This window comes from Calonectris borealis, chromosome Z, assembly GCF_964195595.1.
Source record: "Calonectris borealis chromosome Z, bCalBor7.hap1.2, whole genome shotgun sequence".
Classification (NCBI taxonomy): Eukaryota; Metazoa; Chordata; class Aves; order Procellariiformes; family Procellariidae; genus Calonectris; species Calonectris borealis.
The window spans coordinates 48,349,338-48,377,298 of NC_134352.1; positions in this window are offsets into that span (position 1 = coordinate 48,349,338).

The window sequence follows — 27,961 nt, forward strand, 5'->3', positions numbered from 1 at the left end:
TGTGGAAAATTTCTTTTCACCCTGGAAACAAATCCCTGCTTATTAAGGAAAGATGTTTATAACAGTAGGTTATCACTATTATTTTTAGTTTGTAAGAGGTGTTTTCAGCACACAAAAGAAACCAGGTCCTTAGAGGGCTTTCATCTCAGCAGAACAACTTCCTCCTCTTTACAAGCACAGAAATGTATCTATTTTCTCTACATGCCTCTGTAAACAGAGGATGCAATTTGTTAAGGGCCCCTCTTGAGGTTTTACATGGTCCTTACACCTGTAGTAGGGGAAAATCAGTTCTATCATTAAAAGTACCAGAGTAGCTCCAAAGGCCATTTAACTTGCTAAGAGATTTCCTTTCTTACCAGGCTTGGGATAAGCTCCAGCAAGAGAAGGGCCAGAATTTTTTGAAGTTTTTTTAATGTGTTCAACATTCAATCTTTGCAAGCAGGGAAGGACAAGCTGTCTAAGACCACCTATGAACAAGTAAAGTTGCATTTTGCCTTGAGAGTGCTGGAATGGCACTTTCTAAACACTAATGAAGTTTTCTGTCTCAGGCTTGGGGTTGTGGGCCTCTAACTATGTTCACACTTAGTTGTAATTCTCTGAACATTCCCCTTTAAAGCAATGGGGCTTTCCATGTTCTTCCATATATTAAGCTTACATAAAGCCTTCGAGTCACAAGCACAGGCAAAATAAAAATATTTTTGTTATTGTTTAGTATTACGGTTCTGGTTATGGTCATTTTGTTGTCTGATTCACTGAGCAGCCTTGCAGTGGAACTGAAACTGTTAAAAAGATACTTCAGGATATATTTATGTTAAAAACAAAAGCTTTAGTTCATTTGGAAAGGTTTGATGTTCTCAATAGAAAGAGGATTTGTTCTGCAGAAGCACAGGGCTGATAAAATTGTCAAAATTTATGACACTTACTATTTTTTGCCTCCTTTAGCAAGGGCTTTTCACTCCTGAAAAAACATGTTTTAAGACTATGCTGGAACAGTAAAAGGGCTGATTGGTGCACCACCACAAAAAAGAAAGTTAATTTGTCACGTAACAGGGACATGGCATATCTGAAAGTAACTCAATATCACATGCAAAATTCAGAATTTATGGCAAAAAAGCATAAATAATAATACCAAGAAAGAAAGGATTTTTGCATATAGCAGCAATTTTTGCATATAGCAGCATTTTTTGACACATCTATTAGTAACAGGATGAGAAAGAAGGAAATAACATTTACCTTTAGTCTTATTTGGCTCAGGAATGATAGTGTACGGCAGAATTGAGCAGTAAGCTAGCGAAGAACCACAGGTCTACAGGGTGCTGACAGGGAATTTTGCGCTTCCAGGTAGCTGGGGCTGAGTAAGAGGCTGAACTGTAGCTGCCCTCAGATATATCTGGGCTCAGGGCAATTGCACCAGTTGCTTCTCTGCCCCCAGGTAATTTTCATATCTTGTATTTGAGCCCTAAACTGCAATCCCACTCTTTCTCCTCCCAGAAAATCCTTAAAACCAAATAGTAAAAATGCCAGTGGGCAAGTTTGACTTTGTCAGCCAAAGTGCTTCTATTTTTAGCTGACTGGAAGCCATTTCTTCAGAGTGCCAAAGTAATCGCTACAGTCTGCTATTTAACACTTAAAAATTGGAGTGGAAGTGTGGACTTCAGAGGTTGTTTCCTGTATAATACAATAAAAAGCTGAGAACTGCCACTCTCCTGCCACTCTGGAGCTGTAGTGGTGTGAAATTGTAAGATAGTGGGACAGGACTAGGGTCCTCCTACTTCAAACAATAGCATTTTAATAGTAATATATACAAGAGTACAGCACACTCTTGAGAGATGCTTTTTTATACAGTGCAAATACATGATATAGATGACATTCCCTCACTGTGCTTCTCCATGGCAGCTGCTGACCTAATCATTTGGCAGTAACTTATATAGGCTCTCTGCATCCTCGGTTGAGCTCAGCACCCCTATGTGCAGGATTAGTACAAAGACTTCATCTTTCCAGTATACCCAACAGTATAAAATAATTAGAGGTAAGGGGTTCATCACTGTCACAACAAGGTTGGGAGACCAAAGGGTTTGTACGAAAGGATAACAACCTTTTTTATCAGTGGAGAAGTGAAGTTTTTGTTGCCCCCTTATGATAACAATAACCCAAAACCTTGGATACTATCACAGCCAGACAAATTAAGACTAACTAGGTATATGAGCTCCTGTTAAAAGTTGTCAATGACCCTCCATTCAAGAGATCTCACAGAAGATCATCTTTCATAGAATCATAGAATGGTTTGGGTTGGAAGGGACCTTTAAAGGTCATCTAATCCAACCCCCCTGCAATAAGCAGGGCCATCTTCAACTAGGTGAGGTTGCTCAGAACCCGGTCCAACCTGGCCTTGAGTGTTTCCAGGGATGGGGCATCTACAACCTCTCTGGGCAGGAGAAGATGGTAGAAGAACATCAGGGAAGGTACAGCTGCAGAAATGGCTTTCCAAGCTGTGCACGTGTGCCAGTTTTACATCCATCTAGCACTCAGGATCCAAGAGTCACTTCCTAGGTGATTTCAGACAAAGGTAGCTTTGCAATGAAGATCCGCTGCAGAACCTTTCACTGAATAGCTAGGGAAGGTGTGGGCCTGGAATAGAGAATAAAAATGACACCAACTTCCAAATATCTCCCATCTCCCTAGCTACAGCCAGTTCAGCTTAAAAGACATATGACACCATTCAGAGAAACAAAAGGTTCTAGATACATTTGCTGTGAGAAAACACTTAACTTTTTTCCACTGTTCATCTCTTATGGCACCGTACCATGTGCTGGAACTGCGTTAGGCAAGAAATTCACCAAGCACGTTGACTTAGGACTGGAAATGTCAGGGGCAAGTTCCCTTACTTTTTAAAGCCAGCCAGGTAAGTTAGAAATTTCTGGGCAAGTTGCTGGCCATCAAAGCCAATAGAAGGTTCCCCATTTATTTAAATTTATTGTTTTACTCTTTATAGTTAAGTAGAATCCTCATTAATATAATTGTTGACAATTGATTATCAGAAATGAAATAACTAATTAATATAGCTATTTAATATGTTTCGCTTTTTGCCCTTTCACAAAGGGCCCAACTCTGCTCTCAGGCTCACTGGGAAAATCCCATGGATTTTGGTAGGATTCTGTCAATTTTATATTCTAGTTAATGATAACAGTGGTGAGCTTACAGTTCGCTCACCTGAAATATTTATTATTTTTCTTTTATTTCTGATTATATTCTGGCCATTTTGTGCAACTTCCTTAGTTAAACAAGTTGGAAACATTCAGTGCGATTCATTCTGAATTTAAATAACTAATTATGTTTCCAGACTTTTTTCCTGTATTAGTTCTTTTCAGATCATTCATGTGAGTAATCCTAGTAAAACAAATGCATTCCCTGCAACCCCATTGAAGTCAATGCATTTACCCCCATTCTGACTTTAGATTCTTTGCATTCTTTGGTCTTCTAAACAGAAATTGAGTTTTACTATACATCGGTATAAAGAAACACCTCCTACGCACCCTGCTGTGCATAAAGGCAACTGGGGCTATTCATGTAAAGTTAGCAAAACTTATCCCCTAAGCCTTACGATAGAGTTCTCTTTATCTGGTTTTCCTTGCATTTGTTCCATGTTGCCTTTTTTTTCTGAAAAAAAGATTTTCTTTCTCTTATTACTTACCCAAGGAAGAAGCATTTTCCCAAGGCTATTCATCCAAAATGGAAAGTTGAGTGATAACTGTGAGTTAGATGGCTTAAAGGACCAAGCTCTGGCCTTTCACCTCTGACAATGGTAAAAACGTAAGGCCTTTGTTTATTCATATTATAGGTACAGGGGAGGCAGCTGTGAACAGTGGTCCATAAAACTAATTGCCTAATGACTTAAATAGGTGACTTGGAAAGCCTGATGCAAGGCTTGTGTTAGTGTGTATGGTGTTTAGATGTGTATACAAGCATAAGTAAGAAATGGATTCTTCATGTTGGCACATCATTCAGCATTTTCCAGAGTTAAAACACTATATCAGGTATCCAGGAGTTATGTCAAATATCAGGGTACTATGTATTCCCTAATACTCATTTGCCTAATTAGTAAAAAATAAAATAGTAGATTGTATTGTAGGGAGGTAAAAAAAGAAAGTTTCATCCCAAGGTTAAAGAAATTGCAACATCCTTAAAGAGTAATCTTAATCCAGTGCTGAAGGGTTTGTTAGAGAGAAATATAATTAGTGAATGTCTTAAAGCACTAAAAAAGGTTCAACTTTAATTATATTTAGAAAGCAGTTTTTCTTTGCATATGAAATCTATGCCATGACCAGACAAGCTCTCAATAGTTCAGTAGGACTAATGGATCCACAAAGACCCTCTCCACACATCTACTGCAATCCCTCTTCTGCTTTGTATACCCTCATTGTAAATATACCCTTTCTGACAACTAACAAGGGACATAACTTGATCCACACCAGCAAGATCATACTCTCTGGTGCCATCAACTTAACTCCCGTATTCCATTAATAGGAAAGATTTCATTAACGTTCAGGAATGATTTGCAAATTAATTGTGTTTTGAATCCTTCTAATATAGAACAGTGTTCTTGAGTTTATCTGCCAAATTAATCCCTCTGAGTGCACCTAAGAGAGGCAATAATCTTGGGAAATAGCCAGGAAATTGAACCTAGGCTCAAATTTCAATTGCTTGTATCAATGTTGTTATTAGTTTCTGGTGTAAGACTTGGAAATAATCCACTTAAATTGCTTCAGGAAATGGCACTGTATGATAACAGATATTATTTGGCTTCCTGCATATGTAGAGAGTGTGTGTGTGTGTGTGTACAAACTAGAAAGCCAAGGCAAACATTTCAAAGGAACAGAAGACAATGTAATGAAAAGCAGCGTATTTCTTGTCAGAAATATACATATTAGGCACATTAAAATAAAATAATATTTATAGTCTGAGACATTGCAAGAACAATGGATTGATCATTGTTGCTGAACACTTTGTTTTCTATAAACATCCCTATGGTGTTGAGGGACTGCTGGGCAAGGTGAGAAAGATGAAATGTCTATTTTGAATTAATATCCATTGCTTTGCACTGACAAAACAAATTTTTTTCCACAGGACAATCATTATTAATGCTTTCAATCTTTTCAAATCTTTTAATCTTTACAAAGGATCTATGCAAATTTGCTTTACATATTGCTCACAAGAACAGCATCTCAAAAAGCAATTCATCAGTGTGAGGGAGAGAAGCTTAAACTGTGGCCTCAGATTCCTTTCAACTCAAACATTGACATCAACCTTGCCCTGTGAACTTACCAAACGCCTGTTTTTTTCCCCCCAATATGACATCATAAAACAAGACATTGGACTGGAATGACCCAGGTCCAAACCTCTGTAGAGACTCTGTAGGATTATCTGTACTGTCAGAGAGATCTTGTTTTACAGCCTATGATCAAACACATGCACGCAAATACCTAACGGGGAAAAAATAATAATAAAGATCCCTTTCTATCCCAGCATTTTGGTTAAGTAGTAGCAGATACCATATGCACACAAGAATTTTCTCCTTTTAAGTGTTTTCTATTTACTTTCAGCTGATGATACATGTGGTCACTCAGTTGTAACATAAAGCATACTCATCTTTTACTGACCAAATATGGAAACATTTTAATGGGTAGAAGCAGTCTCAGGACAGTTCATCTTGTCCCACTGGGGAAAAAGGAAGCAGCGTCAGGCTTTTCTCTAAGGTTATTAACGTTTATTGTTACCCGGAGGGAGACATTATTTCCTAAAAAGTGACTTGGCAGTCGTATCCTCAGAGGCCTCACATCCCTCCTTTGCTAAGGTACCGCCAGCTACGCTGTTTCCAGGAACTTCCCTGCTCTGCTGGAGAATGCTATTATACTATGATTTGAGAATACTATTGTTAAATAGCAAATCTCTCCTTGAATGCAGTGTTGGATTTGAATTTTAAGAATACTGTATGGCATTAGTTCACATCCAGCTGGACATCATATTGGTTATTTAGAGTTTCCCGAAGAGAAGTGTTGGGGAGATACTGGAGAACATGTATCTAGGACTGCAGTGCTGCCCTGTTTTATTTTTCTTGCCAATACCTGCCATTCCCTACTGGGATGGGTAAAATCCTATGGAAATAGAGGACTGCTGTTCCAGCAGCGAAGGTGACAATGGGTAACGTGTCTGCAAGCAACGGAGCCATCTCAGGGCTCATGCCAACCCCTGAGGACAGTTTCATAGTGAGAGCAATCTATCCACTTGACAAATAGTTTTCCAAAAGGGCATGGAGAGGCTAAATCTGGCTCTACTGACCTCACTGAGGTCAATTCACATTTTCAGTCAATGCCATGCAGAGCACAGCCCTTGGGATATGTTATGCCTGGTCTGCTTTCACACATCTGAGTTTTCTTCTGCCAGGACTATGTAAAGCTCACTCATGGGGCTCACCAGTAGAAAATTCAGTTACAAATCTATGAAAACAACATGCTTGACTCCTCTGTGCACTAAGCTATGGTTTTACTCTAATATTTACCCACTTCAGAGTTTGACGTTTTTGCCGTATTCCCATGATGGAACTCTGGCGAACAAAATACCTTTACACAATACTCAATAGCTAATGGGCAAATGATACACGCTTTGAACAGAGACAAACTGGAGTGATGATAACAATCAATGGTCCTGATTGTTAGCAGGACCAACAATCCTGCTTGGTCACCCTTATTAGTTTTCCTCTTTGTCTCTTGTTTGTCTTGGTTTTTTTTCCTGCAAGTTTGACTTTTCTTAACCTTCCAGATGAGCATTTAATCTCCACATCTTTTCCTTTCTGCTTGATCTGACCTTTTCTTTCTCTTTTGGAGCATAGGTAGGAGGGAGAAAATGGGTTAACTTCACTTCAGAAAGAGTGCAGAGCTGATCTAACGCTGAAATGAGTGCCAGGAAGATGGCAACACAATCACTTCTGTGATGTCCAAGGAACTTCTACAGGGAAAACTCAAATATTCTCATTCTTCATTTCTTCAGTCAAAAAGAACAAGGTCAATCTGGGGCCTGGTGGGGTTTAATTTGGCCTTTTTGGGGGTTTTATAACTCCAGTTTGTTTGTTCAAGCCATATGGTTTTGCCAAAAAGAATTTGCTTGTGTTTACCAGGAACAAACAGTCAGTGGAGCAAGCATTCATTGTGATAAATAGTGTTTGGCATGAAGGGACAAATCGGAGATCGGAGGAACACAGCCACTATAAAAGCCGTTCTTTTGCTCAAAGTGAATGTTAATGACACTCATACAGTGATAAACTAATTCAAAACACTACGTTACTGGAAAGATATCCTTGACTTCAAGAAATATGCTTATGTTGCTGTTGAGTCAGAAGCTGGCAGGAGGAACACTGACATAAATATTTTCTTAAATATGTACTTTTTTGCTTTTTTAATGCACATTTTATGACCCTAAAAGAGGTCACTAGAGAGCGTCCTAGTTTTTTTTGTTTTAAAATGGAGCTACGCTCTTGCTATAGTCTACCAAGTTCTTTCTCTGTCATTTAAAACCAACCAAATGAAAAGCAATCAGCAATTCATCCCATCCTTGGTGATGTGTTTACATACCTGAGTCTAATAGTTTAGCCTGTCAGGCCAATAATCCATGTTTTACAAGTTTCCTAAAGAAGTATTTAAAAATTCAGTGGTTTGGATCTGCATGTTTAAAAGGCTGCCTCTTTCCTCGTGCTATACTACTGCAGTTGTACTTAGCAAAGGTGCTTGGGCTGAAGCCTGCTTTCTCAATGAGTTTTCAGCAGAGCATTTTAGTGTGAAGAGTCCACAGAGGCGGGAACGACCTCCTCTCTTTCCAAACATCCGCAAGGCAGTAGCATTCAGGACATGCTGCTGAGTGTCAGAGAGAAAGGAAAAAAAAAGAGAACGTCATAAAGGCGTCTCTTTGTGTTGTCCTGTATTCAGATTTTCTCCCTGGCTGGTTATTTGCTGTTGCAGGATGGAAAGAAACTGCTGCTTCATTGTACTTTTCTCTCAATTTGTACTATCCAAAAAAAAGGTTTTTAAGGATGTGAAGTCAAGCCTCCAAAGTTAGCACCAGATTGAAGTTTCAGAGCCTTAATTCTGCCCCCTTGTGCTCATGTATAATGGTACAGTCTTTATTAAATTACCACATGCTATTTTTCCACAGGACTCCAGCCTTATTCTGTGCACAGGATGGACTGCCCTCACTGAATGACAGCTATTCAGTACTCCTTCATGATCATCTTCATTCACTGTGGCACATGCCTTATTTACTCTACATTATTCATGATGCCGCTCTGAAGACAGAATTATTAATTTACTTTTCATGCTACTCATCCATTTCACAAGTATTCTGCAACACTTTGAGACCAGGGTACTACAGGCTCAGAGCCAGAAGTTGCAGGATTCACCTCCAGTGCTGCATGTCCTACCACTCCCCTTCCGTCCCCGTCATCTCATGCCATGCCCATGTCAGTCTTCTCTCTCCCATCCTCCTATTTTTGAGCCCTGTTTCCAACCTCTTTAGTCAGCAAATCCTTCTCTCCTCCCTTTCTTCCTCCCAAATGGCAGCAACATCATGATCCGGTGCCTGTGGGAGCAGTGATTGCGGGTACAGGCCTGCTCAGTCGGTCCAGCAGCATGCACGTTCAGTGCAGATGGAGTCTTTGGAGAACTGGCTGCTAAATTTTAACAAGTCTCTACTGAGCATGTGAATAAGATTTTTCAAAGGGTTATAACTTGGCCAAATTTAGGCAGTTTTTCATAGAGATGAAAAAGCACATTCCTGTCACCAAGGCAACCCACTTGCCTAATTTCAAGTTCTCTGCCAAAACATTGCAGCACCAGCACTTCTTAACAAACACTTTGCAAGAATTTCTCTCTTTCTTTTTTTAACATGGCTAAAACAATACAATTTGCTCTAATCCTCTTCTGAAACACAGCTGAACCATTTTCACTCAATTTTTCCAAAGACAAGCTGAGTCAGAAACACAGCATTGAAAATTTAAGCCCAAATCATTGAAGTCTGGCAAAGCTATAAGCAACCAGAAGTGGGATCTTTACCCTGAGAGGTGTCAGGCAACCAGAGAGAGAGATGGAGCTACCAAATGCACCTAGAAAGAAAGATATCTTGAATTTTGGAGGCGTTTGGATTTCCTTCTTCATTGCTTTTATATAGATAACAAATAAAATCTCATGGTTCTCTCCATTTCAGCTCTTGGTTGGGTTGCTACACTCTATTTTTCTTTACTTCTGTGGTAAGAGAAGATTTTTCTTTATTTCTGTGGTAAGAACACAGACAGCTGTCACAAGATAAATCACACTAAAAATCCTGAAGCAGCTAAGCTAAAGGCCTATGAAGAAATAAAACACAGCTCTGAAGCTGATTGTCTGGGTATGAAGGCATGAGTAGGGGTTGGCCACTGTTGGCTATATCTTTATTAGGTTTATATTGCTGCAGAATGTGTGCAGAGCTGGCAGTCACAGTGTGTGAGCTCAGACCAAACATGAAGTTAATAACTTACTTCTACTCTCCAGAGCTTCCAAGATACAAAAGAAGGATGAAACAGCAGTAGAACAACCCAAATGCTGCACAATAAACCAGTCTCTGCTTCCTTCCCATCTGTACAGATTGAGAGCAATTTTACACTCCAGGCACACAAGAACAACGACCAGACACTGCTTTCTGTTGGGAAGGCGGTGAGGAGGAAAAGGGATGCATCTTTACAATGTTATCTTCGTGAGGAAACACACACACTTACCTGGTAACAGCTGGAGCACAGTTTGCATTTCCTGGCCTGCGTCTGCTCAATTTAAAACAAATGTGACAGAATTACTGAAGACAGAGTTCCACTCCCAAACCCGTCACAGGTGTCATCAGGGTAGAGTAGCGGTGGGCTGTGGCTCACTGGCTCTTTTTTCTTTTACTTAGCAGGCAAAGAAGAGCCTATGGTCTACTTCTATCAGGGGAGTCACCTTTATTTGAGCATGTTAGGAAGAGCCAATAAGTCAGTGATTGAATTTTGAAATGCTTGGAGTCCCTTTGCCTCTTGCCTGAAGGCCATCAACATAAAGAGGCCTCACTAAAATATTGATAAAGTTTTCAGGGTGGACTGGGAGGGCTGAATTCTAGCTTCCATATACTGCAGTATGGGTACATGATATGTAATACACGTATAGAGGACGGAAGAAAACAGGGCAAAGGCAAACACGCACCCTGCCCCACAAGGTAAGGAAATTGAAGGCATGTACATTAGCTCCCTTCTTTCAGTTAGTGCAAGTCCCAGGCAGACCCACAGCAAAAATCAGGATGGACCAAGTATTTGGACTGCACAGCTCAGCTCTCTGAGTTCATGTGGAAGGGGGACATCTTCTTGCCAGGTTCAGGAGAATACTTGGAACAAAAGGATGTGAAAACAATTATGACATAGGTATAGTAGGACTTCCATGAAAAAATCTGCATGAAGTGACTATTAGAAATCTGAAGGCAATGCACAAGAAAAGATTCAATGCAGAGTGTGGGCATCTAACTATAGAGTCAGAGAAGAAAGGTGGGAATGAGGAGGCAATTTTGGAGCCTTCCTCATGCACTGACTTGTTCTTTACATGACTAAATTGCATAAAATTAGATATTATTAATATCTTCCCCGCCACAGCCTGCCACCCTTCCTTCTGGCTGGCAAAAGCAAGCAGTCAAAATCAGGAAGTGGTCAACAGCAGGAGATATTTCTAATATCTCCCACTCCTGTTGATTTTCCAAAGCTCACGTGCCTTAAATATGTCAATGATAGAAGCAACGTTCCTAAGCCTTCCCTTTCTGCCAGTAATAGGAAAGACAACCATTGCATACAGAAGGCAATACATTATGTCCCTGTTGTATTTGGAAAAGACATCTTTACAATAAAAATAGCAATAGCGCAATAAGATAAAGAGGGAATTACCAAATACATAAGACTTTGCCCAGTAGATCTGTAACTTCTCTCTCAAGGACTGAATTATCCATTAGCTAATATTGCTCTGAAAGAGGTATAATTTGCTACTAAGCGTGAAAAAAAAATTGACCTTTTTATCTAGTCATGAGCTGACAAAAATGCTTCAACAGTTTTTGAAAAGTGACAGGTCTCTGAATTTCCAAAGTCTCATGACTTAAAAATACTGTGTCCTCAAAATTCCCAGCACTGAGGCTATTATCCCTTCTACATGGAGACAGGCAGCAAATGTTAGACAGAAAGAAACTAGTTTCTGAAAACTGTATATAGAAAGAAGAGTCAAAAGGTTTTCTTAATTAATGGCTGTAGAGCCACTACATCACCATATAAGATCAGGGAAAACGAAGATGTTCTGGATTTAAATTTTACAGCTCTGGAGTTGATCAAAATGGGGGAGTAACTTTCTGCCAAATTTTCATCACTAAATGTGCTTCACTGCCTTCCTTACTGCAGGTCCACTTACCTCTCTGTGGACCCCACAAGGGATGCAAGACAAATTCTGCAGGTCTGTATCTTCTTGCTTCAGACAGCAAAGCAGTGGTCAGGTCCACCTGGGCACTCCACAGCCTCCCTTTAAGAGGCAATATAGGGAGCCACAACACACTGTGAGGTACATTATTTTTTGTTCTTCCTTTTGGATCAGTTCTATCACACATGAGTGCAGATCTATGTTTTCATGGTATGTTTTCTCTTTCTCCTACATTTGTATGCTTTAACATCCAAATCAACATCTGCAGTCTGCTTGTGTCTTTCATTTTCCTTTCTGAGACTTGAAGGAAAAAAAAAAAGGCGCTGTAATCAGGGTCTTGATACGTTTGTTTTGTCGAATCCTATTCATGGACACCAGAATCAGAACAATTGCCTTCCCTAATCTGCTGTTCATAAGGCAGATAACTTCCAGGGGACTCAAAACACAGCCTGAATTCCAAAGTAGCCGACTAGAGTAAGAAGCAGGAGCCGAAGCTCAAAGAGCAAGATGATAAAGTAGTGCCTGTTACTGGTAAGGCAAACACCTTACCAGCAAAAAACACTGGCAGACATCTATTGTGGAGAGCAGCACAGCACCAGCCAGAGAATGCATAGGATGACCTACAGGTTATTTCTTCACTTTTCTTTTTACCTTCCTGTTATTCTGCTCTCTCCTTGCTCCACCGTTTTTTGGTTTATTAGAATCATAATTAATTAATACCTAACCACCACGTCAATGAATATCTTTATAAAATGTCAATAAAGGAATATAGATTTTTAATGAAAAAAGGAGCACTGTGTATTTTGGTCTCTGGCAGGAAAGGAGCTGTGTGGTTATTATGAAGTAGTTTCTGCTTCTGGGTTTCTGGAAAGTCAAATAAAGCAGCTAGCAGCATTTTATTTGTAAAATCAAGCCTTCAAAATTATGACTGGTTTTGCTGATTTGTGAATTCAATATCACACTACGCGAACAGTCCGTAAGAAGAAATTAATTCCAGCTGAACTAGCATTTAGCAGAGATGACTGTCCCACACAACAAGAAATGTCTTTCTGTTCCCTGAAATGTATGTTGAGGATGAGTTTTCATCATATTTTGAAAGCCAGTTTTTGTATTGCCAAAGCCCTGCAGCTAAATAAATATAATTTACGCATTAAAACATAGCTATATTTATCTTCATTGAATTTCAATCAGCAGAGATGTTAGGAAAAGACGGGAAGCTTTGCAGCATTTACTAGTCAATTGCACAAAGAACTTATGTCAAGATGTAAAATTTTGTTTTTCATCTTCCACTGAAGTCCATGGGAGCTGTCGTTACTCATAAAAGACAAGGGTCTGGTTAGTCAGAACAAACTGGATAAGTAGCTGTCTGTCCACTGTGTTCTGCAAGCCTGCTAAGCTCTGCAGGTAATACTAGAAACACAGTTTCCTCTTCTAAAGTCCCTAGTGCTGTTTTCAGGTCATCTGACACATACTCTTCAGATTATAAGAGTTCATGTCTCAGTCAAACAAAAGAGCAAACTAATTTCTAATAGCCCCCACCCCCTTGCTTTAAAAAACTGTGCCTTTCTAAAGCAGTGACTCCCTCAACTCCTCCTATTAAACATATGGAGACTGGCCAGATATTTCAGGGCTTGAAGTTCACAGTCATCCTCCTGACTCAGAGTCATTGTACCAGTCCAGACCCAGAGCCATCAGGACTCAGAACAGCCACAAGGCTGCCTGGTTTTGGTTCCCTGCCAGCCGAGGGACAGGGTAGCAGAAAGGTGGCTGAGAACTATTGGTGCCAGTCTCTGGAAATGTTTGGAGGTCCAGAGAGAAAAAGCCCCTCCCACCAGCTCTGACTGGCACTGGAGTTAAACTCAGCATGTTTACACCACTGAAACACCATTTACTATAGCTGTAAACAGAGTCTTCCCAGATTTGCACCAACACAAACAAGATCAGAAGAGCAACCAAATCTGTTCCTCAAGGGAGTTTTGGGGAACTGCATTCACAATGCCACAAATAAATCTGAGGTTTACTAAAGATCAGGCCAAGATCTGGTTGCTGTATTACTACAAACCACATTCAGCTTTATGTCCTGGGAGAATACATTTTAAAAGAAATGCTAATGCTTAAACTTTAGTTTTGGAGATACCAAAAATCGATGTAGATTAAGTCACTAAAGAAATGCTTTCACATAAATCCTTAAGTAGACTCTTTTCTATCCAATTCCTACTTTTTTTCCCAGCTGGTAAACTCATTATCATCCTTCGGATACTTGCATTACAGTTATGTTTTGGTCTGCTCCCATGATCGTGGTCTTGAATGTAAAAAGCTGGGTGGTGTTTGGTTTTACTGCTCCAAAAATAATTGGGAATACTGACAGCTGCTTACTGCTGCAAGTAAAAATGATCCTACTTTGTTAAGAACCAAACCAGAATGGATATAAATGATAAAAGAAGTAACCAGATCACACTTCAGTCTTCATAATCACATAGATTTTCTTAAACCTTTGCCCCTCCAAAGCTATACAAGAGGTCTTGAATATGTTCATTCACAGCTCCATCCCTAACTGGTAGAGTAGGTGCATATATGTCCAGACATCTGACTGAAATAAACTTTTAATGCTAGTTCTGTCTACTTAATTAACATAATTAAGGGAACAGCACCGTCTTAAAATTTGGACATACATTACTAACATTAAGCATCAATTTCAATGTCCTGTAGACAATCATCTGTCTAAAATGACTGGTTTAAGGGAATTCTCACATTTCAGAAAGCTGTATTTAACTTCTCATGGAGTACTACTGTCCATTAAGTAATTCTCTGCCCTTTTAATGGCCCTGTATGACAAAGTGACAACTAATACACTTTCTACATTTCAAAGCAGGTCTTCTATTGACAACAGACTTACACAGAATAAACACTGCCACTATATTGAAACAAATATTGTAACCAGTATGAATGAAACATTTTCCTAATAATATTTGTCAGCTTCTGTGCATTTCACTCTTCTGCACTATTACCAATCAGCCAGTCATAGAGCCTTCATAATACTTCATCCATCACAGAAAAGCAGAGATTTGTTAGAAGCATGCCTATAGCGCCAAATAAATATGTTGTCTCTTTTTGTAGGTATTTCTAGTTATGTATTTGTTTCCTGGCAGCACACACACATGGTGGTGAAAAGTAAAATTCTCCTCTTTCATTATTTACAAAGGAAACTACATCAGAATGCCAGAGTGATTTCCACTTTATCTTTTATGTGTCCTGTTGTGCAGAAAGTGAACTACTGCACAATATTTTTCTGCATAATACTGAGCCTGTTCCTTTCAAAAGTAGTCTGGAGTGACAGTATTATCCGCCACTCCAGAAGGATTGGCTTCACTTCTTTTCTTTTCCCCAATCAGGTGTTACTTACCATCTTTTACTGCTATTTTATGTTATGGCCACCAAAACAGCCAGAGCCTGTTTTCTGAAACAAGATTTATAGCGCTCCACACTGCACACTGCATTCCATTGTACTGTAAGTGATAATGTGTCATACAAATGCAAACATTCAGTAGTTTCTGATACACCTTGGCTGCTAAATGATCATTCTTATTGTTATAGTAATTCAGTAACTAACCACCCTGTATGTCAATAGCCAAGATTCTGCAGGAACATTTGAAGTGCTGCATTCAAGCTGGAAGTATTGCAAAAATCAGAGTAGTGAACACATATCATAAATAATGTATATGCTAGCCATCAAAATACTTTTACATGTTCTAATTAGTAGTCAATTTGATTAGTAAACCAAAACATGGTAATCTGTTGCATGTCCTGCAGAAAGCTGGAGACCAAGCTGAAGAAATTGGGACTACAGAACCCATGCTGAACAAGGTGGTAGATTTCCACATTCCATAAATTTGGGTCTGGATAGCATATCTGTCTCACCCTACTCTGCATCTTTTCCTTCCCATCTCTCTGAATGCCTAAGCAGATAATTTACTTTGAAACAGTTCCTGCTACCTGACCTATTATACCTCCTTGTCTTTTACTTGCCATTGAACAACATCAGTGTAGAAAGAATGTCCTCTTTTTGTGTAATTGCTCTCTGTAATATCATATTACCTTCTTCTAAGAGAATTATTTTCATTTCTGTAGGAAATAATCTCAGTGTATTGTCCTCTTGAGATATCTCATGACACAAGCTGACCAAGTGAAGTAATAATAATAATCATTCCAAAAGAAGCTGCAAGTTCCTGTTTACATTGATGTCAGTATATGCATTGCATAGAACAGAGCAGGCTTCACATAGAAAGATGATCCTGAGTAATTTTTTTGCCACTGGGAAATTTAAAAACCCAACTAGAAGATACTACACTTACAGCTTCAGGAGTCCTACAGGATGTTTAGAGGTATATTTTCTAGGCTATCTCTGAACAGTAATAATTGGCAAATATTTGTATTTGGCATATTTTTGTGTCCCTACCCTCCTTTCCCCTTTCCCTCCTGCCCAAATGTCAAGCTACAATTTAGAACGAAGTATCCAGATTTTCTTGTTGATAACACCAGTGCAACATTGCTGACTTCAGAGAAACTGTGTTTCTTCTGGAGCCTCATCACTGGCAGCTGCATCAGCCCAGCCTGCTTGATCTGGCTATTACACTATGAGGAGACTCCTATGACAAAAACTTTTCCATTAGGAAACATTTCATACAATGGACCTCCGTTGGTCTATAGGATATGGCACCAGGAAAAATACAAACCAGGAAAATAATCCTAATGAGAAAAACCAGAACTTTTCTAAGCTTTATCTGAGCTGAAATTCTGCAAACATTAAAGATAGTTAGAGAAAGCTTACAGTATTCCTTAAATTTTGTATCTGCGATCTTCACTAGCACAACAGAAAGTAAAGCAGAAGGGAATCTTATTTCTGACAAGAGCTAGCTCTGGATCATTCAGTATTTTCAACAATTTTGGTTATCAAAGGAGAATAGAGGCATTTAGAGGAGGTAAGAAATATGAGGGACACTTAAATTTCACAAAAGAAAGAGCAAATATGCCTTTAAAAGCACCTAAAGGGAGACCAAGAAAAGAGTTTATGATTGCACTAATGATTGTAAACTGGTCTTGAAATCTCAGGTTGTTAACCAAGTCTGTGATTAGACACTATGTGGTGGCCATGGTGACCCGTGTCTTGGACAAAGTCCTCAGAGCAAGACTGCTGAAAGACCTGGAACAAATTAACTTCTAGGTCAAAAGCAGTCACCCTGTCTAGTCTCAAATTGTATTAGAAAAAGAACACAAAGTGCACTGCACAGAAAACCCAAGGCAGAAGTCTCTGAAAACTGCAATACTGGCATTACATTTGCTGTGGCACCCAAGGCTCACCAATGACTGGCATATTGAAAAAGATGCAGGGAGAGTAAAAGTTCTACGTCATCCTTCAAGATTTTGCAAAAATTAGTTCTGTGGAGTAAAAGTTTTTTCACAAGAGGCATTACTGGTTCAAACAAACTCTTCCTAGGAGTATTGATAATTGCAGCTGGAGATTATTATCAGCTAAGCCTGAAGCACAAGAGTTTTTATTCATTTTAATTTGGACACTGGCAAACCAATCCAGGTATGGTAAAACTATCCTGATAGTTTGTATACACACACAAAAAGGTCACAAGGAAAATGCGTGGGGAGGGAGAGGGATCAGAGCTTCCATAACCAACTTTTTCCCATTAAAGGCACTAATAAACAGATTGGGCAGAAACCAGAGAAAAAAACATGAAAACCAGCACGGGTTGTAACATCACTGTCAGGTTAACACTAATTTTTACAACCATAGCCTACACTGTTTGCTGGACTTCAGGTTTTATAATCAATTCCACCATCTGTGGCATTCAGAATTAGAAGAATCATAATTCCCTTGTTCCCTTTCCTCTTCCAGTCAACTACCTTATGTGGGCTTGACAAGACTGATCCTAGCTGGGTGGTGAAGTTTATTAAAATGTAAGAACAGCTCAGTATTATGCAAAAAACCAATACAGACCAGGCCCACTGGCCTGTCTCCTACAGCGGCAATAAGCAGAGTAAGAGGGCCAGCATCCATGTCATATATGTCCTGCTATTCTGTTAGCCTCTTATTTCCAGCTCAGGGGACATGGCAAATCTGAAGTGGACTGCCTTTTCAGCAAGCCCCTGTGGATCTCTCTCCCGGAGAGCCCATTCGGACTTTCCCGGAATGAAGGTGAATTTCTTGTGCTTGTAACGGCCTCGGGCAGTAGCTCCAGTCTCCCATGTGATGCATGGGAACAGAGGGGCTAATTTATTTTGATTGCTACTCATCTTGTACTGGAAGAGTCCTACCTGCTTTCCTCATGCTACTTAATAGACTCCAGAGCACTCATGCATCAGTGTAAGTTATCCAAACCTGGGACTAGACAGTAACACATTAGAGGTATCCAAAACATTGTAATTCTTCAGGGCTTTTACACCAGTGAGAATAAATCCACTGTCCTGTCCATAGAAATATTACATGTTGACACTTCCTAAGCCAACAGAAACGAAGTTGTGGTATTGAGCTACCTCTGCTGGAAGGATGCTGTGGTTTGTACAAATCACAATGGTAGGACTTCATGCTGCTGCATCGTAACTGAAGCATACCATTTTAATAGCCTCAATTTTAGTCCACCATGGATGTTGGAAAATTTCTTATGCAATAGAAAGTTCAAATGATCTGTCACTTCTCCTGGCAGACTTCCCCTTGCTGCTTTTTTGGTTCACTTACCTGACCTGATCAGTAATCTGCCCATCATTGAGTTGCCGATGAAACAGCTCCATGCCCAAGGTGAGCAGTTTCAGCCAGAATTAGACTCAGCTAACTCCTCCTCTGTCCTCTCAGTCTAGATTTTCATGTGGTTTCCAATCTTCCAACATGAAAGCCATCACTGATACTGTTGTACTATCATAGCTACATCCATTAGACACCTCGTGCATTAAACTGCTTTAAGAAGGGTTTTTATATATACTTTGAACCATAAAGCAACTCCTTTGTAATGGTACATCTTGAGCCAAGCAGAGAACGAGAAGAATGAAGATCAAGGAAACAAAAATTGTATCTTTTCTTTTGCTGTGATTCAGGAAATTAAAATGGAACAACCTTATATTTGTCACTTTTCATCACACAGTCAGAAAAATCAAATCTGTATTTGTTGCCTCTCCTGGGTGCTGTGGAGCTGAGTGCCATGCCCTTTAGAAAGGCAGCACTAGTAGGTGAGACTCCAGCGGAACAAAACAGTGCTGAAAAATGGTCTGCAGAGTAGGAGATCTACAATGACATTTTCCAGTTTGACTACCACTTCGATCTGTCAGTTCAGATGCTGGAACAGGACCAGACAAACCAGACTTGCTGCCCAAAAACTCTTCCCTGGATGCACACCTCATCGGTGGGCAGTCTCAACCTTTATATATTCACTCAGCAAAACATTACAGTCAGTGTCTCCGCTCTGGGCCAACATGTTCTCTTGGTATATACTGAGGAAAAAAACATGGTATATCCTTCTGATACAAAGACTATGACATGCTGTCCAAAGTCAGCAAAAATCCAGGTCTCCTAAAACAAATGCTGGCACAATCATCTTCCTGATATCCCTATCAACTATTTTGATGTTCTCACCTGAATCTAAGTGTGAACAAACCCCAGCCGCAGTAAGGCCCCTGCCTCCAAAATATCCAGGTCTCAGTGGACCACTGGATTTCAGACCCACAAGAAATGAATTGTGAGGCTACCTTGCTATGGGATAACCACTGTTTGGCCATTGACACTAACAAAAGGAGGTCTTCCACAGAGAGCCAAGAATTGCTTTATGATGGTATAGTACCCTTTTCTCTATGAACTCCTCCAGAATGGGTTTCAAATGCAGACCTACAAACACATCAGTAGGCTAACACCACTTCAGTCCAAAGGATGAACAAATTTTCCTGCAGCACACTATGGTATTTTACAGAGATGTAACCTGTGCTTAAACCAGGCCAAAACCTCAAACCAGTCACTATTCTTTACATGATCACTAAAATCCTTTGTCTTGTCCACTTCCACTACTATATGATCTTTTCATAAGCAGGCAGCTCTCTTTGCCAAGAGCTTTGGAAACCATCATGTTGTCTTAATTCTCTTATAAAAGCTAAAGAAAGGCAGACTTACCTCTCCTTCCAGTTGCTTTTCTCCAGGGTCTGAGTTGCTATATAATAGAAGTAATGTCGCCTCCTCACTGATTTCAAGTAGGTTTGTGTCCATACTATGTTTTCCCCCAAAACCAAGCAAGGAGGAGAACGTGTACAAATCCATTGAGACTGTACACATAAAGCACAGCAATGCGTGAGAGGGGGATTTCTTGCTGCAGCATGTAAACTAATGAGCTATTGCTTATTGTACCATCTGCACTGCTGATCCAAGCCCCAGTTTGCTGAATACAGCTTTATATAAGGTACTTTGAAGGGACAAATCCCCAGGGTCAGTGGGAATTGGAGGCAATCACTGTTTTGCAGGTTCAGTGTTATTAAATAGAGTGTTTCTAACACATAGTACTCTTGATGCAAAGAAGCTGTAGGGTTTATTGTATGCCAAGCAGAGATCTAGTAACTAGTCTTCATCCAAAGGTTGAAATTTGAAGGTTTCCCACCCAGGAAACAGGTAACAAAAATTCTTTTGCAGAGAAACTTTTGACAACAAAAGCACAAAGTGCTAAAAAACCCACCACTTTCAAGTATTAATAAAATATTTTTGAATACCAAGTAGATTCTCAGGGTAGAATTGCAATATACTGGCACACCAAAGGACTTAATAAGTGCTAGAAATGAGGATATATTTGTCACAGGAATTGTGCTACAAACGGAACTGGACCAGTAACATTCAATCACGAGTTCACTGATTCTCTTTATATTTTAATACTTTGTTCTAAAATATTATCACTCCAGCCGCTAACAAAGGAGGGAAGAGAATTCATTAATATGCATGATTTGTAGAGTATAACTTTCATACGTAGATATACATTTTAAAGAGTCATATAGGCTTTGACTGGGAATCATTAAAGAGGGACAGATTATCTCCGTGTGGTATCTTTGGGCATGGGAGATGTAAATTCCCTACATCCCTACATTTCCTGTCTTATTGCATCCCCTTGAGTAAACCGCTTCATCTCTCTGTGCCTCAGTTGCCTGTCTGTAGAAGGAGGAATGTCTTTGCCAGTCTTTACTCACTCAAACTGAAAAGCACTCACAACCTTACTAATAAATAATAAAGGGAATGCTTGCTGAACTAGACCTAAATTCGGCCAGAAAAGCAAAGCCCGGTAACTACAGATTTTTGCTTTGCTTTATTTTTAAAATTTTTTTATGAGTACTCAGTAAATCCTTCAGAAATCATTTGAAAGACCTGTCTCAAGATCTCTTGAAAGGAGAGCAAAATATCAAAATATTAAGCTCAGATCATGAGGTGAATGCAGCCTAGCTCACCGTGAGGCACTTGAAGGCCTCCAGTGCTAAGGTCTCTCCCTGTGAAACTTTTGTCTTCCTACACGTTAAATGGACAAGGCAGGCACCTTACTTAGACATTTGCACAGTCTATTGTGGATGCATGGTTGATCAAACAATGCTTCTGTTGCTCCAATCAAGGCACCTGAAAGCTACCAGTGTAAAATCAGATGATATGAATGCCCTTACAAAATACAAATACCTGAAGCATCCCAAAGCCTCAAAAGACAACTCAGGGAACCTCAGCCAACCAAAGGGCAGTGCAATGTTACAACAGCCCTGTGCAACTAAACAGTTTCCTTTCTGCAGAAAGGAAGTCACTAACTGCAGCAGAGATAAAGTTTGAAATTCTGCTTACAATATCAAACCAACATTTAAGGAGTAGATTGGCATCTTTTCTGCAGCCAGCACCTCCAGGCTTTACTGAATATCCACTTTAGATGTCCACTGCAGAGAGAACTCGCTGACACACAGGGAGAAGTTCAGAGCTAGCCAAGAGCTCCAATCATAAGTGAGAGTTTCTTACTGAGAAACACTTCATATATTTAATATTATCACAAAGACATACATTTTAATGGTTTGTGTTAACTTTATCGTGACTTTTAAAATTCACTTCTTCACATCACTTCCCTACATTTTCCACGGATATTACTGCTGTTTACTCTCTACACTTCCACTTCATCTTACAAAGGTGTCATAATTCACACCACCAACACTGTTGCAAATTAAAATTTCTACTCACAGCAACTGGATGTCATCAGTGAATAGTTGAAAGCTTTATTCCTTCCCAAAGCTTCCTGTCAAAAAAAAAAACCAACCCCAAGCAACTAACCCTTAAAAAGCACCCACACAGCACAGAACAACAAACTTCTATGTTTTACACTGTGATTTTACTGGGCAATTAATTTCAGATGCCGTTTATCTGTGACTTAAGAAGATACTAAGAATTTTATCTCTAGGAATGTACTTACTGTTGATTACACTTGTAAAACCTCTGGAGTTAACCAGGGGCTATTTAAGAAAAGAAGAGAGCCAAGGTATGCCACTCAACTATTTTTTGTGATCGCAAACAAAACCAAGTAATTTAAATAATTTCCTTGACCTATCATTATTGAACAAATTTGGGTTTTCTTGGGGCTGATTTACCACGGCCATGGAGAGATGATGTAAAATGACCTTCACTCCACTCCTTTGAATACAGGTACATCCTCCATGAGAATGCATGTTCCCACTAGCAACCACAGTCCAGAAGAAGAAGGAAACATCCTCAGCAATGAATTCCTTTTGCATCTCAGTAACTCATACTGTAGCAGAAAGAGTCCAGCTGTCTCGGTGCTGTAATTCCTTGTGTCTACATTGCAGTAGTCTGATAAACGGGTGGAGACATTAGGTAGAAAGTCTCCGACAGAGATGAAGAAAAATCATGATCTTATAAACGAATATTCTGATGTAGACATGCATTGCAGGAAAAAAAAATATCATTTAAAAGCAGAGAATCAGCTTTCATGAATGTGCTTTACAAGTTTTACTGTGAGTGAACACTAGAGGGTACCAGTATTTAAAACAGATCATAGTTATAATGGTAACTTGCCAATAGGGGAAAACAACGCAGGAGAGAGACACGTTCTTCCTCTGCCCGGTCTGAAAGAACACGTTGTGTAACTTGTGCCTGTTATTCTGCGGGATGCACAGCCTCCAGGTAATGAATTAAGTTATACAGTTGTCTGAGTCCACTTATCTTGTCCCTGACTTACAGATACTTGCTAAACTGTAGGTTTGTAAGGCTGGTTAAAAAGAAATTCAACTGCAACATTTTTTATTTGCAGAGAATTATCATTTTGGGTGAAAATAAAGCCTTAATATTTGTCATTAAAACATGTTTCAGGCAGGAAAATTAGTTTTCCTTAGCTGAACTCCAGTATTAATTTGGTTTCTTTTTACCCAGGAACATCTTCACATAAATGAGTTTTGATATATGCTCAAATTGTCACGCAAATTAAAAAATACACATAGAAAAACTTACTGTAGATAATTAATATCTTTTAAAATCGCTCTGTCCAGAGAAAATTTTTTTAAGTACTTGCGCACTTGATGGAGCACAAATGCACAGAACTTCTGCTGGTGAATACTCTCCAATCCAGGTGCCAAATTCTCACTGACACAAAAGGGATTTAGATATCGAACTAGTTTTATGGATTTTGTTCTTCCTCACTGAAGAGCAGTTCATATGAGATTAAACTATTTTTTGCCCACCTGGCATGCACTTCTGCAGTGTGACTGAAAAATCTTGACACCTGAAATACCATACACAGGAGGATAATGTTGGTTACAAACACACCAACGCTTTGGATCCAGGAAACATCCCTGACCACATCTGGTGATCTGTGTCCCTTATAACTTCAATTCCTTCTTTTCCATGTCAGGTAAACTCTTCTTAGAGAAGTCCAGTCTTGTACTGCTAGTGTATGAGGCATGGATTTTTTCCGATCCATTTTACTGGTAAAAATGACATATAGAAATAAAACACAGAGCCTGCGTGCTTTATCACGCCTACATACAGCAAATGCTATTAGTCTTTTGCTTTCATGAGCAATTCAGCAAAACATTTAAAAATGCAAGGGGGATGGAAAAGATAATAAATTAAGATCATAAGATAAATGAGGAGAAAGATTTACACCTTTCAAGTAGAGGCCTGAGAGCAAAGTCTTCTACTGACATTCTGCAAAGACATCACATGATAATCCCAAGAAATTATTTGGTGCTGAGGATAACGCTGCCACTGAACAATGAAGGAGTTTGCTGGCAGAAATGCTGAAAGACTGACATCGATCAAAGTTAACTGCAGCATCTTTGCTCATGCTGCACACCCTGGAGGACTGCCAAAGTATGTCTCAGGTGCAACTGATAATGAGCCCATAGATGACTGTGATGATGACTGATGTGACACTTGTGCCAATGTTTGGCTTCTGCAGGCATCTTCGGTTTTGTCCCTCTCGCCTCTTTTTTCTTTTCTTTTCTTTTTAAATATGGCCTGTTCTTTTATTTATTAATTGGAGCTTAATAAAGATGCATACTTCATCAAATTAAAAAAGCCTAACTCTTACAGCTGAAGCTAATACTGATAGCATTCCCTTTTTCCCTCAGCTGGCTGATCAGGACCCTTTATTCTCTTTTAACTGCCCCATGCCTTCTTTGGGAAGGTTAAGGAGCCAAACTAATTTTGCATGTTGCTATGAAACAGAACAACCCCATATTTAGCTAGTGCAAAGGGGAAAAGAAATAAGAAGCCCTTTCTCTGACCACTACCACCTTTAGAGTTGATTTCAGTTCAATTCATTCTTGTACAAAAGAAATAAACAACTTATACTATTTACATGGCTGTGACAAACTGCACATAATGCCCACAAAGCACTCACAGTTATTTATTGCAGCTTATTAGCTTGCTCTTATCTCACTAGTTCATGTTGAAGGTAAAAGGAAGTCTCTAGCACTGGAGACGGTTTGTAGCCAAATGATGCAGAAGGGAAGACAATACAATGTAAGCTTCTTTTAGCTTTGGACACACTTTATGAATAGGTCCCCAGTGCAAGCACAGCACGTGCAGGCTCAGCCTACAGCAAGACCTCTCCATGCTGAGACACTCCACAGCAGCAAAGTAAAAATCTGTGGAAAATACAGAGAAGTTAGTTTCTTTAGTGCCTTTCTCTGGACAGGAGAACAGTAATATAACTCTTGCAGTTCACTCTCTGCTTCTTAATGTAATAGCATACTAATGCCACATAAACCTGCCCTTAGTATTTTAGTTCTCAAGTTGTTGTTGAACTGGATCCCCTGAGAGAAAAAAATACATTTCTTTAGCCCTAGGATGCTTCCCTTGCCACCTTTCAAACACCTGCCGCAAAAACGGAGTCAGCATAACTTTAAAAAGGTCCCAAGGATCTTTTGTCATAGGAGGTGTTAGGAATCATTAGCAGCTTCTCTGTTATTATTATAATTACCTATCTGTTAAGCTACTTAGAGAAGAAACAGTTACTGTTAGCACAGGAATTGGCACGATTTGACTCCCTTTAACACAAATGGTGCAATTAACATCTCTGATAAGTTTCTCGCAAGGCATTTCAGAAGTCAGAATCACTGTCTTGCGCTGCTTCGCATTTTGCTTGCCTTCTCCATTAGACTTGGACATAACCTTGCATTTATAGGCTCATGTGTTCACTTTTTTATTCTGAGGCAGGAGGTGATGTCCGCAACCACAGCACATAAGGCACTAACAGTGCGTTTGGTATGGCCCTACATATCAAGTGCTTGATTAGGAGGTATCTCCTGTCTTTCGCTTTGTACAAGACAAGTTCAGCCTACCTGCTTGGAAACGCTGCTTTTTACTCTTATCTGGTTTATATGTGTTCAGTCTGTGCTTATATGTGGTGGTGAATTTTTGACTTGGATAAGTGACAGAGACTTGCTTTTCCTTGAAACAGGTGTAGGACCAATACAGACCAACCCCATGCTGATTAATACACTCTAGCTCTAAGTGGAGGAATTATTCAGCACATTCAGGGAGAGATACTTGTTGTCTCTCCACATTAGTAATAAGTAATTCTACAGGACTTAAAAAGAGTCCCCTGAAGTTATATCCAGGAGAACCAGCGGAGAAGCTGGGTAAGACACAGATCTGCTCCTTAAGAAAGCAGAACTATGAAATTAAAAGTGTGCAAAAGGTAAGGTGGAACCTACGAGTAGTTTGCATATAGCAGTGACAAATTGTCTCTCTCTGCTTGTGGATCAGCACCCCCTAACACAGCTGCCTTCTGCAGCTTGGATGGCACAGTCTGTCACAAGCATATGGCTGCACCTGAATGAGCTGACTTATCAACTGAAATAATTATCATTTATAGAATCACAGAATACCAGGTTGGAAGGGACCTCAAGGATCATCTGGTTCAACCTTTTTTTGGCAAAAGCACAGTTTAGACAAGATGGCCTAGCACCCTGTCCAGCCAAATCTTAAGAGTGTCCAAAGTTGGGGAATCCACCGCTTCCCTGGGGAGATCATTCCAATGGCTGATTGTTCTCGTTGTGAAAAATTTTCCTCTTGTGCCCAATCGCAATCTCCCCAGGATTAACTTGTACCCATTACCCCTTGCCTTTTCCATGTGACTCCTTGTGAAAAGGGAGTCTCCATCTTCTTTGTGGCCACCCTTTAAATACTGGAACATGGTGATAAGATCTCCTCTAAGCCTTCTTTTCTCAAGGCTGAACAAACCAAGTTCTCTCAGCCTTTCCGCATATGGCAGGCTTCCCAGTCCTTTGATCATCTTTGTGACCCTTCTCCAGACGCTCTCCAGCCTGCCCATGTCTTTTTTGTACAGCAGGGACCAAAACTGAACACAGTATTCCAGGTGTGGCCTGACAAGTGCTGAGTAGAGTGGGCTAATGACTTCTTTATCTCTGATGGTGATGCCCTTGTTGATGCAATGCAGCATCCTTTGCTGCAGCAGCACACTGTTCACTGGTATTGTGCTTGTTGTCCACCAGGACCCCCAGGTCCCTTTCCACAGAGCTGCTCCCCAGCTGGGTAGATCCCAGCCTGTGCTGCACTCCTGGATTATGTTTTCCCAGATGCAAGTCCTCACACTTGTCCTTGTTGAACTTCATAAGGTTCTTGTTAGCCCACTCTTCCAGCCTATCCAGGTCTTCCTGCAGGGTGGCTCTCCGTTCCAAAGTGTCCACTTCCCCACTCAGTTTGGGGAATATTCATTACAATTAAGGATCCCAGCCTTATTGTGATCCAGGTTGCAGTGGCAACTCACTGAGCTCTTTCTTGCCTCTTCCTTCTTCCACACACTACTTACTGCTCGCTGTGCTTCACTGGCACTTGCCTTGTTCCACAAGCTGATTTACAAATGCTACAAAACACCTGTTATAAAACCAAACTGGAACACTGAATAAAATCAGCCTGGAGGGTTGAGGAGGGTTTCATGAGTGCAAATCCTGGCACAAGAAGTGGGGACAGAACTGCATAATGGATGGAGACAGGTGGAACTCAATGACTGACACAAATCTCAATCTAAACAGATCCAAAGAGATTGGAAAATATACCACAACCCAGAGTCTGTGACTCTTCCTTTTCTTCAAAGGGAGTCTTTAACTTCAATTATATTGGAAACTCCTTACGTATCTGCTTGAAATGACACAGGTCCATGTTAGTTTTAATGAAACACTTTTGACAAAGAGATGGTTATCACCTGGAACAAACGAGTTTTTCAACTCTGGAGAGGGGTTGGTAACTAAACTGCCAAACCAAACAACAAATTAGCTGGTGGGATAGTTTGGATTAGGATGAAAACACATGAAATGGATCAGGACCACTTGATGAATGGGTAGAGATGTTAAAAAAGAAATGGTCTTTAAATACCGATTTGAGTAGTAAGAAAGCAAGGTATCTTTTTTCCTTGTACAGGTATACGCTGGAGGACAAAAGAGAAGAGATCAGGAGCAGAAGGAAAAGTTTAAAAACATTTCCTAGAATAAAAGGCATGCTCTGTTTTGCTGGAAAAGCTGCATGAATCCTAGATGCAGCTGGCTCATTCTGACATGTGCTTAAGGAGTGGTCCATAGCCGTGGATAAAATGAGGTATGAATGAGCAAGCGGGTACTTCTTATTTTGTCTATTTCTGTTTCTTTTTTTACTAGCTATTCCTTCTGTGTGTAAACCCAGAAGGGCTTCTTCAGATTTGAGAAAGCATAAACCACTGGAAAATTGTAGAGTCCATATAGGTCTTTAGAATGCAGTGTAATCCAAGCAAAAATTATTTTTTTTTGCAGAAGCACGGTGCTTCTAGAAAGCATGTCAGAAAGTCTAAGGCAAAAGAGACTGCTGCAGCTCATGGCCTAGACAGCACTCAGGACTAATGTGAGGGGAAAACTACACCATATGGTAGCCCAACAAAGATCTCCTGGATGGCTTAATCAAGGGTTCA